Source organism: Zonotrichia albicollis, chromosome 1, assembly GCF_047830755.1.
Source record: "Zonotrichia albicollis isolate bZonAlb1 chromosome 1, bZonAlb1.hap1, whole genome shotgun sequence".
Taxonomy (NCBI): domain Eukaryota; kingdom Metazoa; phylum Chordata; class Aves; order Passeriformes; family Passerellidae; genus Zonotrichia; species Zonotrichia albicollis.
The window spans coordinates 93,967,639-93,986,687 of record NC_133819.1 but is presented as its reverse complement, the minus strand read 5'-3'; the positions used below and the strand labels follow the sequence as shown (position 1 = coordinate 93,986,687).

Genomic DNA, 19,049 nt, shown 5'->3' with positions numbered 1-19,049 from the left:
TTTTAAGCACTTCAAAGTGAGTACTTTGAAGCCTCAGTAAGTGATAATCAAGAAAAATGGCTCTAACAACTTATGATAAATCTTCTCTATATATTTAAGTAGGATTACTTGTGAAACCTCCGAAATTAAAATGATTATATATAGCCTTACTTAAGACTTGAATTTAATAAAGCATATGATATTGGTTTTCAAAATCCTGTCTTTTGGAGCTCAGGTAGCTATAGCAATGCCATTCAAATGAGCTCTTCTGTGATAAGGAGAACTGATGAAAAATGGTCCCCTTCAACCCATAAAAGAGGCAAGAGAGTGTATGCAATGTGGATAGTCCAAAGTTAGACTTTGTCCATTGCTGCCTAGTAAAGAATGGAGTGTTAGCTTTCTGCCCAGTCTTTCCTCAGCAGCACACAAACCTGAGCCTCCCTCCTCCATGCAGCCCCTAATTTTTCACATAACTTAAAGATAGTAGTGTCAAAATGGCAGCTGGACAGACAATACCACAGCATAAGTCTCTTCCATAAACCTTGAAATCAGCTTAAAAATAATTTATTTTAAACAGTCCATTCAACTAGAATTACTACCAGAGATTTTAACGTCATAAAAGTAATTACAATTTTTACTGTGGTGTGAGTCCAGAATTTCTTGTTTAGTTATTAAAAGAAATAAAATAAAATTTCATGAAATCTCAAACCTCTTGGCAGATAGAAGAATTTTCTATAAACTTCAGCCTCTTGTTCGCCTTGTAAAATCCCGTTATTGAGCAAGAACAAATTCATTTCTCTATAACATTTATTTGTCTTTGAGCACATCTTTCTGATGATCACTGCTAGCCCATGGAATTCAGGTACTCTTGTATAAATACTTCTAAAGTGTAAGTTAATATTCATAACATGATTTAACATTTCTAGAAATTAAAAAAAAATTTTAAAAAGGGGTCCTAAGAAGGCAAGGAGACTATGAATTCTAAGTAATAAATAATTTAGTTATTTGACATTTGGGGAATTTCAAGTTTACTGAAGTTTGCAAGAAACAAAGAAGCAATTGTTTTGCAAGTGTACATCTTTCCAAGTGTTTTCACACAACACAAGGGACATTTTAAGCTCTTCTGTCTGTCAAGCTTACACATCATAGACAAATATTATAACAGCAGTCTTGCATCTAAGAAAAACTGTTCTTGAAAATTACACTAAGTATGTATATAAAGAAGCTGAATTGGATGCCTAATGCTCACAGCTAATTGCTTTGGTTTTTAACACCTCTCATTTAACAATGGCATGTTTCCTTTCCATTCTTCAGGACTGGTAACAGAGCCTAGAGTTATGAGAAATACCTATCAAAAGTACTGAAAAAAGAAGCCCACCTATACCTTTCCAGATAGCTGATCCTCCTGTTGAAGTATACTGGGGAAAAGATTTTATAAAATATTTTGAGCAGCACATAAAAATAACACTATAAAGTTACCACACTGGAACTAACACAATGCAGGTAGTCCATTGGGGGAATCAGTCTACCTCATTTAGGAATTTATCTTGGTTTTTCCAAATCTTTAGATTAAAAATGTAGCAATTTAATATTTTTTTAACAGAGCCAAATTATAAATATCTGTAATACATGCTTTTTGACTTGAGGCTTTTATTTCAGGTCTTGTATGACAGACTTTTCAAAAAGGAAGCACCTCATTTCAGCATTCATCAGACAACCGTGGTTGCTCACAAGGAGTTTTTGGATGCAGCATTTTCACTAGAACAGCAGCTAATAAATCCCATACCCCAAGCTTCCAGCTCTAACTGGATTACCAAATACATTCGAAAACTTCCTGCAGCAAATAAGGCTGGGCACAACACCCAAGCAATCAATCTGAACAGAGCCTGTGCACATCTCATGTAATGAGATGGACACTGCAGAAATGCAATAGGTATTTTTGGAGACTGCCAAGGGGCCAACATGGGTCCCTTTCCTGGAGAAGCTTCTCTCAGCCCAGGGAGAAAGAGAGACAACAGCACGTGCATGTGACTGTAGGCAGGAGAAGGCTTTTGTAGACAAACCTTTCCTCAGCCTGGCAGCAAGAACAGCAACACCATCCTGCAACATCCATCAGCCCATTGGCTTCCAGCAGACTGGAGGAGGGTTGAAAGAAAATAGATTTGCTTAATGAAAGGATTTCTTCACCAGGACAGGATAAAAATGGAAGTGTTTCTGCGCAAATATTTTTGGAATGTTCACCGACTTGAATTTGAATGGTAGGACTATATTAAACAAGGTATCAATAAAAGAACACTTCACTTAAAAATAAGACCTTCTGAGCATAGACATACTGTTTGAAATGTTTGGATGCCAGAATAGCTGAATACTGCATTCGCCACCCTGAGCCTTACAAAGCACAAAGGAGGAAACAAAACAATCCTAGAAAATGTAAGGAGGAAATGGAGGATATTCACCATTTTGCAGAAGACTACCCCAAAAGTTGTTTTGTGACAAAGTCCCATTTAAGAACTCAAAACAGTCATTAATAATAGGTCTTACAAAACTGACAGGCCATTTTTTGACACTGTCCAGCGATGTCTTTGATTCATAAATCATTTCCTTTATCAGTTCTGCTATGAGCAATTTCCAGATTTAACAACTGCAACATCTTCTGGGAGACTCTGAAGAAAGCAAAAGGCCACCAAGACAGCCATCAATTTCTGCTCTTCAGAATTAGGGAAAGTAGATTGGTTTTAACCCTCTTACTGTATTTTAACAAAATTAATGTGCTTCTGTGATATGGAAATGAAAACATTCAAAAATATAAGTATTTAAGTAAATATTCAAATAGGAAACTCCTTATAGAACCTACACTCTTCCAGAATGCATGTGTTCCCTTGTCCCTTCACCATACAACTGTGTGATTTTCAGTGTCTGCAATTTAAATAACAACCAGTAGACATTACAAAAAGAATTTTAGCTGATGTAAATACTGGGCAAAACAAATTTGAAGTAATTTGCAGTTCTAGGAATGTTCCACCTATTGCATTTTCTCCACATTCAAAGGCAAGTTTTTGAGCTAACAAAAAGCCAAGAATGAATTGGCCCTAAGTATATATCAAAAGTGCTTTTTCATGACAAGGAATGGCAGTTGTGAATAAAAACTGTATAGAATATTTTTTTAACAATTCATTATAACTAATAATTTATGTGATTCAGATTATTAGTGAAAAACTGTTTATCCATCCCTCCTGCAGACAATGAATTTTTGGAGAGAAATTACAGTAGATTTTAACTTGTTCATAATACCTCTTTAGGATTCATCTATTGGAAACCAGAGGCCACAATTCTGGAGTGTTGAGTTAAATGTCAAAGTAAACTAGTTTCTTTCACATTGTAAGCCAGAAAATCAATATGTTGAGGGGTTTTACCAACAATTATCTGTGCCTGCTGAGAATGACAGTTCAAGTTCTTCCCACTTCCCTAACACGTGTGGCTGATAGCAGTCTGAGAACAGTATCCCAAAAAACAGTGAGAGCAACATTTCACCTGCATGTATGAACCATATGGATCTGGCAGGAGAAAATGTGGTGCTGTTTATACCAAAATGCCATGTAGGCACCTCAGCTAGACATTCTTGTGGAGATTCAGGGGCAGGGGAAAGAGTAACAGGAACAACACTCCATGTTTCTTTTTGCCAGGTAAAACTGAGAGGCTAGGGCAATCAGTAGTAATTATGGTTGGTAAGGCTTTTATTGGGTAATATGACAGCATTTTCCTCTACAGTGTAAACCAGAAATGTCCATTCTTTTGGAAAACTTTTTAATAGCAGCTATTTGTAATTAATTTTAAATATCTCTGGACAGACATAAAGGTTTCTTGCATATGTTATCTTAAACTAACCAGTAATTCGTAGACAACATTTGGTTTCAGGGTTGGAACAATCCTGTTAAAATTGAACTTTTGCACCTGAAACAGATGTGGACTTGTGCAACTAAATCAAAGCAGCACTTCTACCATCTAATAATTCATCTCTGGCAAATGGTTTTTCAGATTTTTCAGAAAGTTTCTTTTATGTTGAAGCTGTATATTTATTTGTGGACCTGCCACTCCACTTCTGAATTTTAGTGATGCGAAAAGAACACAGCCCAGGCAACATCTTAGGCTATCACAGAATTCAACAGAAAATTACCTAACAATTCTAATATCTTGGCAGATTTGAGCCTATCCTAAGCAAAATAAAACTTCAAATATCCACAAGAAAATGTGACTGAGATATAGTTTATGTACCTATCTCCACTATGCTTAATCACTAGGATCTGGCAGAAAGTATTATCACCTAAATCCAGATTAAACAAGTTTGACTGGAGATCTTGTGAAAATCTGAAATGATCTTGGAAATTGGATGATGATGGCAATGATGATGAGGATGACAACAATAACAATAATACCAGTTGATGTTGGTATTATGAATACTTTTAAGTTTTAAAAAATGGATAATATTGCCTGGCTGATGAAGACATGTAAACTAATCCTAAAATGAAATAAGGATTTGAGATTTTAATCCAATCTAACCAGACTAAAGCCCATGAACTAGCTATCTTGCTCCTTACCAAGTAACTAAACTGATTCTGTCCCAAACTTTCCTAACTCCTACATGTCAATAATATTAGCCAGTACAGATGTCCTATCAAGACTGATATTATACTACTCCATAATTTTTTTCCTAGACTGTGCCCTCAGTCAGGCAGTGTCAACTATTCTTTCCATAAACAATGTATAGGTTTCTTACCCTACCTACTAGACTCACCTGTAATTATAGGCTGCCAATGCTTTGGAATAATCTCTCTTTTCTTCATTTAGCAAGGTCAAAAATTGATTTAAAAAACTCATTGTGATATTAAACTCAAGGTTTATATATAACTCCCTCTACAGCACTCTTTGTACAAACAGAATATCAGTGGCTTCCAATAAGCAACACACATCAATCAACATTCTTTTAATTATTCTACAGGAGGCTGAATGACTTCAAGCATACTGCAAAATCCAGTTAACTACTCTAACATGAAAGAGAATAAAGGCAAAATATAAAGTCAAAACAAAGTCCTGCCTAGCCACCTTCTTAGCCTCTTTAATAGGCCTCCGATTCACCCCTTACTTGTTGTGTATTGATTTCCAGTTGAAACTAAATATTTTGGAATAATATAATTGCTGTGTTCCTGCTGGAGATGAGTGGCTGTTTAGTTTATATTTCCATGCTTGGTTTTATAAACTCACAATTGTTCCCATTTGCAATCAGGTCAGTGTCAAACACCTTCCAAAAACATACAGTGAAATATTTGCCAAATATTGCTTGACATTATTGCAAAGACATTAGTGGTTATTTGGGTTAAGTTTCCATGCTGTGTGTGCCAGAACCAAAATGAATAATAAGTATACCATGTAAAGTAATGACAAAATTAAAATAATTTTGTGGCCAGCATCATTTGGTTACAGGATCAAAGCAAAAATATTACTGGATGCTAAAAGATGGAGTTCTTTCATCATAGCAGGACCATGAGCAATGAACAAATAAATGTGTTAGTGGAACAGTCAAGGATGATCAAAATCTACGCTGCTAAAAAAATAATATGCAGAACCCCCCTACACAGTGTTCACAACTACTTGTTAATGAAAAGTTCACAAAATAGAGTATTGGGTTTTTTTTTGTTTTCACATACCTGATTGAATACAAAATTTTCTCAGTTGTTCTGGCATCCTTCTGTGGCTACAATCTGGAAGGAATAATCTTCCTCAGATACTTCCTTGAACTATCTCACTTTGAATGATAACACAGAATCCTTATGATAGTGTATAGTAGTTGCAGGTTTTGTTTCTTTGTCCAACTACTCTGTGAGAGACCAGTCCGCAACATCTGATTTCTAAATAGTTTCAAATCACCTGCTATTTTTTCTCCCTTTGCCCAGAACCTTGATAATCTTTCATTGAGAGCAAAGGTTTAACATGCTTGTCTGACGTTTGATGAAATATTATACAGTTTATAATTGTACATATTTGGCTATTACACGATAATCCACAGTGAGATGAAGGAAATCCCTACCACCTCAGAGAATTACTCTGTTTTTCTTGTACTCCCCTGGGTCTGACACAGATCACAGAAAGAAGGGTATGTACACACAGACCAGGGCAACCAATAGTCTTGATTCTGTCCCCGCCTCATTTTCTACATGGCTTCATGCATTACAGGAGCCTGGCAGAGGGTGAGAGCACATGTAAAGTTTAGGAAGCAGAAATTAAGACAGGTGAACTCATTTCCAGGACTGACTCTTCCATAGATTTCACAGAAATTTCCGGATTTCCCTCCCTGCCCACAATACAGAAATATTTTTCAGTCCTCAGTTTTTCATGTGTCTTGTTTGTAGTGCTGAGTTTCAGGGGTGTGATATGACCATGCACTTTCTCAAGTGTGCATTCCTAAGCATGCTCATGGCCAGCTCTGAAGAACAGAGCAGTGCTGGGAGTTTCCACACTGACAGACTTTATCCTAATTGCTAGTAAAAGTCTCATAAAAAGTCTTTTCTGACATATTTTCCTTGCCTTTAAAATAAAGATGATACAGCTAAAGGCTAAAGAAGATATTAAAGTTTTTTGTTGCTTGCTTTTACCTATTCGTGCATTTAGTGAGACTGAATCTTGTGTAAAAGAAAAAAAAATGGGTGTAATCATACAAGTGAGAGAGGTCCAAAATTAGTATTGCCCAGGAAACTGTAACTTTGTTTTTCCTTTAAGATCTTCACTTTGACACACTAACACTATTTCAACAGGTCAACTGCATTGCATAATCATAGATAAAGGTCAAGCATCAACAACCGCCAAAGTTGTTAGGGAATGACTCTATAACTAAATAAATAGTAGAAGCTTAGAGAAAAACAGAGGCAGTTTCTATTGATGAGGAAAGAAAACCACACTGCTCCGGAAACCACGAGCAGAACAAACTTAACTTATTTCCTACACAAAAATAATAAGGCAAGCACTTGGGGAAGTCAAAATAAATGAACCATGAAGGGATTACAGAATGCAAAACTATCACACTACCTGGGGAAAGGTGGCTAGAAATCAAGTGGCTGCTGGTTTTTCAAACTGAGAATTAGGGGCATTAATGAGAGTTAGCAAGACACAGGTTTGAAGAAATAAAAGGAGATAATTCTTCACATAACAGGTGGAATTTATCCAAATGCTCTTCTGCTATCAGCACCTAATTACCAGAAAAGCATAGACAAATTGGATTAAGTTCAAAGAAAAGCTGCAAAAATAATTAGGGGAGACTAAACTAAAAGAAAATACATGTATAGTGTTGATTAAATGACATAAAATTACAATTACATCTACAACAAATATTTAAAATGTGCAAACTCCACACTGGTCCATAAGCAGAATAATTTAGAGAAATACAAGATAGTACTACACAAATATCAAGGAAAAACTAAGTTATGAGCATTGAATTTCAACAGTACAAAAAAATATTTAATTGGTCTCTGAAATGAAACCATTACATATAATAGTAGATTAGATAAATTCTAGCATTGACAAACATTTGGGAATGATCCTGCACTGCAGTAGGAGAACTAGGGAATATAGTAAGAAGTCTCAAGGATTTTTGATCAGCAATTTAAAAAAAAAATTCAAACCAAGTTGGTAATTTTTTCATTACATGCCCATTTTATTAAAAATATTTATCTTTGTTGATTTTCAGATTGCATTATTTTAAGAATTTTGGGGGGTGGTGTATAAAGTACAGCAAGGGGTGTATATAGAGAGTATACAGAAAACTGTATCAATAATTTTTTCAATCCTTTCAAAATTTATGTTGGAAAGTAATAAGTACTTAATCTGTGTCCTAACATGTCAAAATTCTGTCACTGTCATTTGCAGTTGCAACTTTATTTCTAGATCTCTTCTTCCAGATGCGCTCTTTCCTTGTCCCATGCCTTTCTTTAGTCACTTACCTTTCTGTAGTTGCCCATTCCCTCCAAGCAGCAGCTGAGGGGCATTTTTTGACCAAAAATCCATTGCAACACCCCTACCAACAGGCACTCTGCAAGGGATAAGCAACTGCAGTCAGAAAGGTCTCCTTGCCTCTCTCCCTCCTCAGTATTCTGTCAGCAGGAGACAATAAAACAGCTCTTCAGAGACAGGACCTCACCCATGATTCTCATAATTTGGCACTTCTCCATGTTCATCTGTCAAAACCACTGAGACTGTGCCATTTTAGTGTCAGTCCTTAAGTCTTTGCAGCTTAATTATGGATTTTTGACAGCAGATGGTGGAGAACTCTCCAAGGCTTCAAAACCTCACCACAATTTTAAGAGTCTTTCACAAGAAGGCAAAATGAAGGTAAAGAGACCTAGTAAAGTTAAGTTTCTTTGCCAGTCACATCCCAGCTTCCTCAGGATTCAAAAAAACTTCTTCACAGAAACTTTCAGCAGCTGTATCCCCATATACTCCTAGGCTAAACAGCACCATCCTGGCCATGCTCCCTCCAGGATTCTTGTGCACCTCCTTGTTGGCAGAGCAAGACAAACCAAAAAATCCTTGACTTAGGGCAAGCACTTCTTAGCAACAACTAAAACATCACCATGTTATCAACATTACTGTCCTACTAAATCCAAAATACAGCACTGTACCAAGTACTAGGAGAAAATTACCCTTATCTCAGCTGAAACCAGGACAGTACCCACCCCTTATTCTATTCCATTTATGTCATGCTCAAGTCCCACACTTTCCAATACACTATCACCTTTCCTGTGTTTTGCTAAATACACAGATTCTGCCACAGGGCACATGTGAATTGGACTTCTGGATCTGTGTGTGGCTGCACATTGTTCAGGTCATAATAAATCATCTCTAGCATGCTAATTTCCTCAGGTACTGGATACTTCTCTCCATGGCAGTCCATTTTCCTGAGTGACATAAATATCTTCCTTGAAGGAATATTTTTCCTTCACCCTTGACAGGAGTTACTTCCAGAGGCTGAGGACTTGCATCCCTTTTCCAAGTGCCTTGCCAATGCCCCCTTCCCTAGAAAATGATCCCAGCTGTTTGGCTTTCTTCCTCTCTAATTCCTCTCATCACCCCATCACCAAGGCAGCCAGATGTGCTCATCTGATTGACAGCTAAAATACTTTGCATATGCTGGATCTCACTCAGGCAAAGGGATGCAGTGGTTGCCTCCTTTTCTGCCTCTTCCTCAGGTTCTTGTGGTGTTTCTGCTTAGTCCCCCTTTAGTAGAAGCAAAGGCTCCATTTCTTCCCTGTGTGTACAGGCACAGGCTGATGCTCTGGTTCAGCTGCAGTGCCTGTCCCAGGGGTTGGAACGGGATGTTGTTTTGTTGTCTGATCCAGAGACCTTTTCCTCTCCTTGAGGGTAATGAATATGGTCAGACAGGGCTTGGAAGGCCTCAGCCACAGCCCAGCACTTTGCAGTGATTCTTGTCTCTCTGGGTTTGCCAGGGTGACATCACACTTTTTCCAAATATTTTACTAGATTTTCCAGATCGTGCACTTGTTCAAGGATGAAGTTCTGAAACACTGGAAGTGCCCATAGCCTTTGGCACTTGCCCATACTCTCCCATATACCCTGCCACCAACAATTATCTGGCTTCAGGGCAGACCACTGGGTGATATTCTTAAAAAGTTTTTTATTCTTAAACAAGACCTGAAACCCACTCAGGATACATAGCAATACAGTCATGCTGGTTTCATCATCCCAAATATATTCAAAATTCTCAAGAGCTGTTTTAATTAGCCTGGAGGAGAAGGGGAAGAGGAAGGGATGTATCTCCACCATGGATTGGGTCTCCAAGAAAGAAAGATAAAAAGTACAACTAATAATTGTTTCTGATAGATTCTTCCAAAGTATAGAGATGATTGCAAGACTGAGCATAAATACCAGATCCATTTCAGAGCCAGCAATTCTACCATATCATAAACCAGAATTACAGAGTACAACATGACAACTTTGGCTCAGTTCCCACAGGTGACAAACAGCACAGTGGGGAGCACCTACTGCAAGTCAGGTATCGTATAATGCAACTTAAGAACAAGCAGACCAACTTTGAGAGAAAATGAATCAATGGTCTCACCAGTGACCATTAAACTATAAAACAAACTTGTTCTAGCACGTTCTGGTCAGATTTGTTGCTACCTCAACCCCGCCTGCTTACCCTAAGTCAAGGACTTTTCAGTGTCCCTGCCAGTGAGCAGGCACACAAGAAGCAGGAGAGGAGCACAGCCAGGACTGCTGATCCAAACTAGCCAAAGGGACATAAATTAGGTTGGAGTTTGCTGGAAGGCACCAGTCATTGGTAGAGACAGGCTGGGCATCACTCAGGGGTTAGGGACCAATTGCACTGTGCATCATTCCTTGTTTCTCTTGGGCTTTATTTCTCTCTCCCTTCTTGTTGGGCACTTGGCATCTAGCCAGGACCAAACCACAACAAGAAGCAAAAAGAAATACATTGGAGCAAGATATGGTTAAAAATGGAAGCACTTATTGTAATCCATGAACTAAACATAAACAAATTAAGCAGGCAATGACGCGGCTTCCAATTTTTAAACCTGAGGAGATTCCACAGGAAACCTTATCTCTAGTTTACAAAGAAGCTTTCTGCTGTTGAATATCATAAGAATCATTTTGGCTATGTACTTCTGAAATATGATAAGGACCATTTGCAGACCATACAATCATTTAATGAATACACAAAGTACTAGCTTTTTCCAACGTACCAAAGTAGCTAAGTTGTATGATAAGATCATAATGGCAATAGTTCATCCATGGGTCTGGATTCTACCTGCACAGACTGTTTAATGTTTTTAGCTTCTATGAAGAATTTGATAACAGTAAATCAACATTGTCATTATTTAATAACATGGCTGCATTCCATCCTGCCGGGTGGAAATAGTCAATTCTGACTTTCCAACATCTTAATTTCAGTGGTCAATTTATCAAATGGGCAGCACTAAATAAAAAACACCCAAATGAGAGCAAACCTAAAGGTCTAACATGATTTTGTTTGGTATGACAAATACACAGTGACATATCTTTGCAAATTTATCCAGAACACACAGGGTGAAGAAAGTTGTGTTGTATCATGTTTACCATGTACACAGAGACTCCTATATAACAGAGGCAGAGCAACAGTGTGAAAGGGTAGTCTCCCAAAAGGTGGGTAAGAGCTTCCCAGATGAGGCATTCCAGTGGTGCAGGGGCAACAGTGGCAAAAGCACAGCTGGGATCAGCCAGCACTCCAGGACAGAAGGCGGCCATAGCTAGGCTGAGGAATGCTCTCCTTGGGCAGGCAACACTCTCTGTTACTGCAGTCTGGCTGGATCCTGACCCAAACAAGGGGCACTTCTGAAACACCTCGTGCTTAAGATGCTGTAATTTGTCCCATTAACATATCAGAAAAAGTGTTAACCCCAAAAAATGCAAACAAGATGCTCCTGCATCCAAAACACTTAGGTACACGGAACGGTGTCAGACTTAAGACAACATGAATTTGGATATACCAAATATTTGGTTCCACAAATGATTACTTTTCACTACTTTTTACAACCTCACAAGCAGAAAAAAGGGCCTGAGAAAACACAGATCTTTTGTAGATCCCTTGCACTGACAGCAGGGGCATTGTTTCTTTTCCCTGCCTTACCACAGAAATAAAATGAGTATTATGTCTTCACCAAAACCTCTCTTGGGCTGGTCTAGATCTAGCTAGTGCTTCCCTCTTCCCTTCTAAGGAAAAGACCCTGTTGCCACCTCTACCTGCCAAGAGAAGGTGAAGAGGATGCTACTGCTTCAGAGAGGGAACATGGTTTCTGGGAAGTGCTGGAGCACAGATGCCTTCAGCATCAATGACAGGAGCTCAGCACTCTTTTCTCACCCAAGCCAGTCAGGGGTCACCTTCTGGGTTTGCAACTCACAATGCTCCCAGGCTTAACAGCACCATGCAGTTTTGCTGGATAAGGCTCAGATGCTCAGCCTTTGCAGGACCAAATCCATTACTTAAAATTGAATCAGGGTTACCAAGAACTAAATGGAAATAGTGTTGTTTCCCAGGACACAGCAGATCTTTCACAATGTACTGGGGTGCATGTTTTTCGTCTCCACTCAGCTAGGAACAATAGAAAACTCTCTGCTTTTATTAAAAACTTTGAGGGATTATTATTTTAGTTAAGCCTTTAAGAATTCATACCTATCTGGAAAGAGCAGATTGTGTAATGTGCTTCCTGTTTTCATCATAGCTGGATACTGCTTTTTGCTGTTGCCTGTTATTACCCAGTTAATATGAACTGCTAGAAGTTTATTTTTAGCTCACTTGAGCCTATTGTAAGGTCTGTTCAAGAACTTCCAACCAGAAAATGTAGCTCCTGCATCTAATGCTGAGTTTAGGAATATATTCTTATATCCTTTTAAACAGCCAAAACATAAAGTGAAAATAGATAATGAATAGTTGTTGAATATTAGCAATCTGTTCTACTCAAAGATTACATTTTATTTTCAAATTATACCCTTAATTTCTAAAGTAAGTATTTATTTGATAAAGAAGTCATGCTCCATTCATTTAATTGCCAATTAAAACAGCAGAGATGAATAAATATTTGCCAAAATGAGCAGAGGATTATTTTTATTTGAGGAAAAATATGTAATTATCTACACGTCTTGAAATTACAGAATTAAAAGCTCTGAAGTCTTCTGTGTCAGACACCATTTGTTTCATCTACATCAAATCACATTCAGCACAAATGAAAAGTACTTAAGGATACTTTTAAAATGAGACAATGTAAACTCTGGAAAGGACATCCTTTTACAACAGTCTTTCAACCTCTCACAGAAAATAATTTTAAAATATAATCATCATCATCATTATAATCAAAAAATATGTTAAGTAGGAAGAGATCAATCAGGATCATCAAGTCCAAATCCTGGCCCTGCACAGGACATCCCAAGAGTCACACCATGTGCCCCAGAGCACTGTGCAAACACTTCTTGTACTCTGTCAGGCTGGTGCTGTGACCACTTCCCTGGGGAGTCTGTTCCAGTGCCCAGCCACCCACCCTCTGGATGAAGAATCTTTTCTTGATATTCAACCTCCCCGGATGTAAACTTCTTGATATAAACCTCCCCTGACACAACCCCAGGCCATTTTTTTTGATCCTGTCAATGGTCACCACAGAGAAAAGATCAGTGCCTGCCCCTCCTCTTCCCCTCATGAGGAAGCTGCACACTGCAATGAGGTCTCTCCTTAGTCTCCTCTTCTCCTGAAGAGCAGGCTGAACAGACCTGAGGTCACCTGAAGTGACCTCAGGCACTCCTCATACAGCCTCTCCTTGAGGCCCTTCACCATCTTCATTGCCCTTCTTTGGACACTCTCTAACAGTTTAATATTCGATATTGTGGCATCCAAAACTGCCCCCAGCACTGGAGGTGAGGCTGCCCCAGCTCAGAGCAGATCAGGACAATCCCCTCCCTTGCCTGGCTGGTGATGCTGTGCCTGATGCCCCCAGGACACACCTGGCCCTCCTGGGTGCCAGAGCAGCACTCAGATTCAATTTGCCATCAATCAGGACCCCCAGGTCTGTTTCCCCAGCACTGCTTTCCAGCATCTCATTCCTGAGTTTGTACAGCGAGGGTTGTCCCACTCCAGGCGCAGAATCTGGCACTTTCCCTTGCTGAACTTCATACACTGGTGATTGTCCAGCTCCCTAACTTGTCAAAGTCTCTCCTCCAATAACATCATCATCACATAGAATCACAGGGTAATTCAAGTCAGAGGAGATCTCAAGTCCAGTATCTTGCTTATAGCAGAACAAGTCTCATGGGTCTATTTAATCTGACTTCAAAATCCTCAAGAGCAGGGAGTAGATAACCTTCTCTGGAAAACATATTCCAGTATCTTGAGTGTCTTTGATGTGAAAATGTTTCTCCTCAGCCATACTGTGAACCTCTCTTGTTTCAACTTCTGCTTGTTGACTGCCACCGCCCCACGTTGTGCCACTGAGATGTGCCGGGCTCTGTCTTTATGACCTTGGCCCATGTAGGGGGATGCTGCTATTAGGGGCCCCTAACATATTCCCCCCTTCTTAGGCTAAACAAACCCTACACTCACAGACTCTCTCCCCTGGGCAAGTGCTCCAGCCCCCAATTGTGGTCCTCCTCTAAACCCACACCAGTTTCCCTCTTGTTTGCAAGGGCCCCAAACTGAGCACAGCGTCCAAATGTGGTCTAACAGGTGCTGAGCACACGGGAATCATCACTTCCCTCCAGCCACTCACTGCACTCCCATTGCTACAGCCCAGGATGCTGTTGGCCTCCCTCGCTGCCAGGACACATTGCTGGATCCTGCTCAACCTGATGTCCATCAGACTTCCAGCCCCTTCCACAGAGCTGGTCACTCTGTCACCAGCCTGTGGTCCTCATGGGGTCCCTCCTTCCCTGGCACATGGCCTGGCATTTGTCCTTGATGAATTTCTATAAACTTCATTATGACAGATAATTCCATGTATGATTCTTAAACAGAAGCTTAACATTTTCCTCCTTTCTGTTTTACTGTACTACTGCAGACTCATTTTACCACAATTTAGCTGAAAGAGAAGGATCACATAAGTCAGGATAAATGTAAAATCTGTTCAGAAAGGGAGATGAAGAAGTCTGTCCCACTTTTCATGCAGAATTTCTTTTTCACTGTTTCACTTGACATGTATATTTTACATTTGCTGTTGTAACTACTTTGTCTTTGACAGACCCAGAAGAATTACAGAAGCATTATACTAAAAAAAGCCCCAACTTTTTGTTTCTTGAGCTAGTCTGATAAGCCATGAGTCACAGTATTTTCTATGTGCATACACTCTCAACAATTTCAATATTATACCTTAGCTATGATAATCACTACGTTATTTACTTTAAGCCAATTTTATATTAATAGTAGTAAGTATTCTGCAGGAAAAGTGAACATTAGTTGGCAACAAATACTTTGAAAAGGATTTATAGGTGAAGGAGGCAAGTTTGACAAGTTAATTAACAGTAGTTTCTTTAAGTTTCAATTAATTACATGTATCAGTGATACTAAAGGAATTTTTTGTTTTGTTGTAAAAATAATTTATTTCTGGCCATCTGCTGCCTGAAAAATTTCACAAAGAATAGTGCACTTAAAAAAAATGCTATAAATTACAAAACTGAATACAGGGTATAAGCCCTATAAGGATGCTTCTCTCTGTCCTTTCAAGAAGACTATAAGTGGCCATATCAATACTAAGTTTAAAATTTTTAAAAGGAAATCCAAAAGCTTCAAGAATTATCAAAGCTAGCTATTACAGGCTGTTGAACAAAGGACACATTTTCATTTTTAAAACTTTGAGGGCTTGTTTGGGGTTCTTTGCTACATATCACTAGCATTGTGATTTTTTTTTTTTTTTTACTATTTATTGTCTTTTACTTAAGAAAATTCACCCTGGAGATAAAAATAAAATCAATAAACATTGTCATTACAAATCTTACAAGAAAATTAAGACAATTTGCAGTGAAAGCTACCTGTGTTTGTTTTTCTCTTTGAGTATCTATTCAATATTAGCTCTGCTTTCCTGCTCACCTTTCTTTATATCTCCCTCAAAAACAATTAAACATCAAAGACTTCATCATTAGGAATTACACAGCAAGTATTTGGTTTAATTAGAATATTCATAGTCCCCTACATATAACAAAATGCATTTATGGTGGGCTGAACCTGCTCTGCTGCCAGATGCCCCCCCAGCAGCTGCCTTACTCCCCTTCCTCAGCAGGACAAGGGGAGAAAATTAGAAAGGATAAAGACAAGGAGGTCAGTCATCAATTACTGCTACAGGAAAACCAGGACACAATAAGATGTGAGAAACAAAGACATAAGTAAAACCATCTACTTCTCACTTCTGCCTTCTTCCCAGGCAGAAGTGGGACTTTACCCCTGACTCCTTTACCCCTGACTCATTTACCCTCTCCTCACCAAACAGTATAAGGGATGGGGAATGGGGTCTGTTGTCAGTCCATAACAGCTCCTCTCTGCTGCTCCTTCCTCCTCATGCTGTTTTCTGCTCCAGCCTGGGTCCTCTCCATGGGTTCCAGATCTTCATGGACTGTTCCATTTGGGCCCTTCACCTGTGCTGCAGCTCCTTCAGGAAAAGACTGCTGCAGCATGCGGTCCTCCATGAGCTGCAGTGTGGATTTCTGCTCCCCGTGGGCCACAGGGAGTCAAACCTCCATCACCATGGTTTTTATCTAAGAACTGAAGGGGAGTCTCTGCTGGGACAACTGGAGCACTTCCTCCTGTCCTGCTGATCTTGCCTCATGGCTCCCAGGGCTGGTTCTCTCATATTATTCCTCAGCCCTCACTGCCAGGCAGCATTTGCCATTTCTTACACACATTATTTCTGAAGTACCACCACCTTGACTGCCAAGGGCTCAGCCAAGGGCTGTGGTGGGGCCATTGGATTTGTCTGGAATGGGCTGTGGACAGCAAAGGGCAGCCCTGGCTGCTTGCCACAGAGATCCCTGCATCATCCTCTGCCAGCACCTGGGCACCCACAGCTGGTACAGCCCAGCCCAGACAAAACTAAACTCTTTGGTCACCCTCTGGTGCCCTATGGTGCATAGGGTGGCTGATTCATCCTGGTCATTCAGAGGGGTCTCTTTTCCCTTCTTTCCAGAGTAGCCTACCTCTAGGAGAGAATCTAGGACCATAAAGAACCAGTCTTGTCATGTCTGTCCTCACTTGTTACAGCCAGAAACATTCAACACCCGTTCTTCCACTGTCTCAGATTCAAACACTGATTTCCTCACACGAGCAGAACTTGCTCACCTGCAGAAGCTGTCTCCTGGGATTATTTTCCTCTACAGACAAGTTAAGCACATCGAAATTATATGGTTGAAGGCAGAATCTGTCTATCATGCCGCTGGTAGCAAGCCTTCTTCACAGAAGTATACCTAAGGATAAGAGATTTGTACAGGAACCATAACACTGATTTAATGCCTTTGAAGCACACTGCAGGTCCATTTACTTATCAAGCAAAACAATTTTTTTAATTCTACTGGAAAAATTATTTTAAAAATGCAAGAAACACTTTAACTACAAGCAACTAACATAAGAATGGTGAATTTTGACTTAACAGCACTCTGCCTATTTTAATTAATGAAATAAAAATGAGAAGCAAAGGAATATTTGAACTTAACCTTCTAAACCAGTGAGATTGTTTAGGGCAGAGGATAACCTGCCATGAGACGTCATATCACTGAAGCACTGTATTTGCAGGATAAGGAGACAAACAATTAAGGAAAACAGTGTGGCAGCCCAGGCAAGTTCTCTTCCAGCAGTGCAGAGGGAATCCTGGGTCATTTAAAGATAATTTTTCTCTGATATTCTGATGTGTAATCTGTTATGCCCAAATGTAACACCATGTTTCATTAGCCACAGAAAATACATCCCACACTGGAATCAAATACAATGATGGAACAGCTTTAGATGTTCAGTAAATTGACAACTGTGCACCACAATTCTGGTACGTCAAAACCCAAACTACATAAAACTGCAATATTTATCTCCAAAACCATAACTGTCTAAACATTTACATCAAGTTTCTTCCATAAAACACACATTGAAAGTTTAGAAATGTTGACTGAATCATTTCCTGTGACTCAGTGATTTGCTATTGCATCTGTGCAGAACGCCAGGAGAGCTGGTTTTAGCTTGACAATTTTACAATTCAGTGGAATGTTAATGGCCTCTTAAATTTCATATGAAACAGCTACTTATCGTGTCCTTAATCTTTTATCAGATACTATCTAGAGTGAAAAAAAATCAAGGTAGATTATAACCATGGAGAGAAGAAGCAAGAAAATTCTCCCATGCAACCAAACTCATATTAAAGATTAGCAAGACTGTGTGCCAGATATTTCCTGTGATTGATCGGATATCTAGAGAACCATTACACTGTTCCCCTGTCATATATTACCCAGCACACATGACAAGAAGGGGGAGGATGCTGCTGCAGATACAAGTTGTAACGTTTTGCTCATAATAGCAGCCAAAAGCCCTGGGGTCACCCTTAGAGCAGTCCATAAACATACAATCTGTGGCAACCATCTCTTCAAAGCCACAGTGAAATCTAACCATGAAACAGGGCAAATCCCACACCTGTCCTTAAATCTCATGGGATATTTTCTGCGGCTTTGTAGAACCTCTACTTTTTTTAACAGGTTTCACATCCCCCATATTCCATAATCATAGAAATGAAAAGAACTCAGTGCATGTCTGTATAAAACTCTTACGAAAAGAGTGAAACTGAATACCCACATTGTGCTGGCACATGGACAGAGTAAACAAACTGGAAAGGGAGAAGGAAGGAAAGGAAGAGCAAGAGATCTTTTTCCTTCCCCCCACTCCTTCCAACCCTTCTACTTACTCCAAGTTTAAGTTTAAAGTAAGCTTTAAAAGTAAGTTAAAAAATATTGTCAACTTGATTTCTTCTCATTTACACTTGGCTATCAACACCTTTTCAAAGATACACAGGTTTTAGAATGCACTGTTTGTTTGTATTAGCAGAAGCTCTTGCTGCACGATTGCTTAAAGCAGATAGGATGGAGCAAACTGCGTGGCTTTTGTTGAGCCTGCCTTTTAGAGCAAGTATCTTTGAGGCACAGCCTACTGAGAAGAACAGCTTTTCACAGGAAACAGAGAAACTACTGTGTGCTTGAGACAAATGGGATTTTCCCCAGGCAAGAGAGATGTAATAAACATCTCAATACTAAATTAGTAAAGAAATATGTAAGTTTGTGGGTTGATCTTTGCTTTTACAAAGACAAAGAATAAAAACATCCATGGCAAAGGACCTACAAGTTCCTCTAGAGCAGATTTCAGATATAAATAAAAAATTTAAATGAACTCTCTGATATATGCCTGCAAACCAGCCAATGTGACAAGAATGTGTAAGGAACGGCAGAAATGTGGATCCCATTCATACAGTCACACCACACCAACAGACTAAAGCAGCAGAATTGCTGTAACA

General features: G+C 39.3%; 2 long non-coding RNA genes across 3 annotated transcripts in view; one reads left to right on the top strand and one right to left on the bottom strand.

Annotated features, from left to right (window-relative positions):
• The window catches only part of LOC113458714 (uncharacterized), a 76,414-nt gene that overhangs the window by 20,251 nt on the left and 37,114 nt on the right, over positions 1–19,049 (bottom strand). The window lies entirely within an intron of this gene.
• The window catches only part of LOC113458715 (uncharacterized), a 93,529-nt gene that overhangs the window by 65,311 nt on the left and 9,169 nt on the right, over positions 1–19,049 (top strand). Inside the window, exon 5 of one of the 2 annotated variants that reach the window (XR_003379230.2) lies at positions 1,639–7,758. The exons of the other annotated variant lie outside the window; for it this stretch is intronic. This is a non-coding gene — a long non-coding RNA (uncharacterized LOC113458715). Of the gene's footprint in view, positions 1–1,638; positions 7,759–19,049 lie in introns of those variants that run through there. 2 annotated transcript variants of the gene reach the window in all.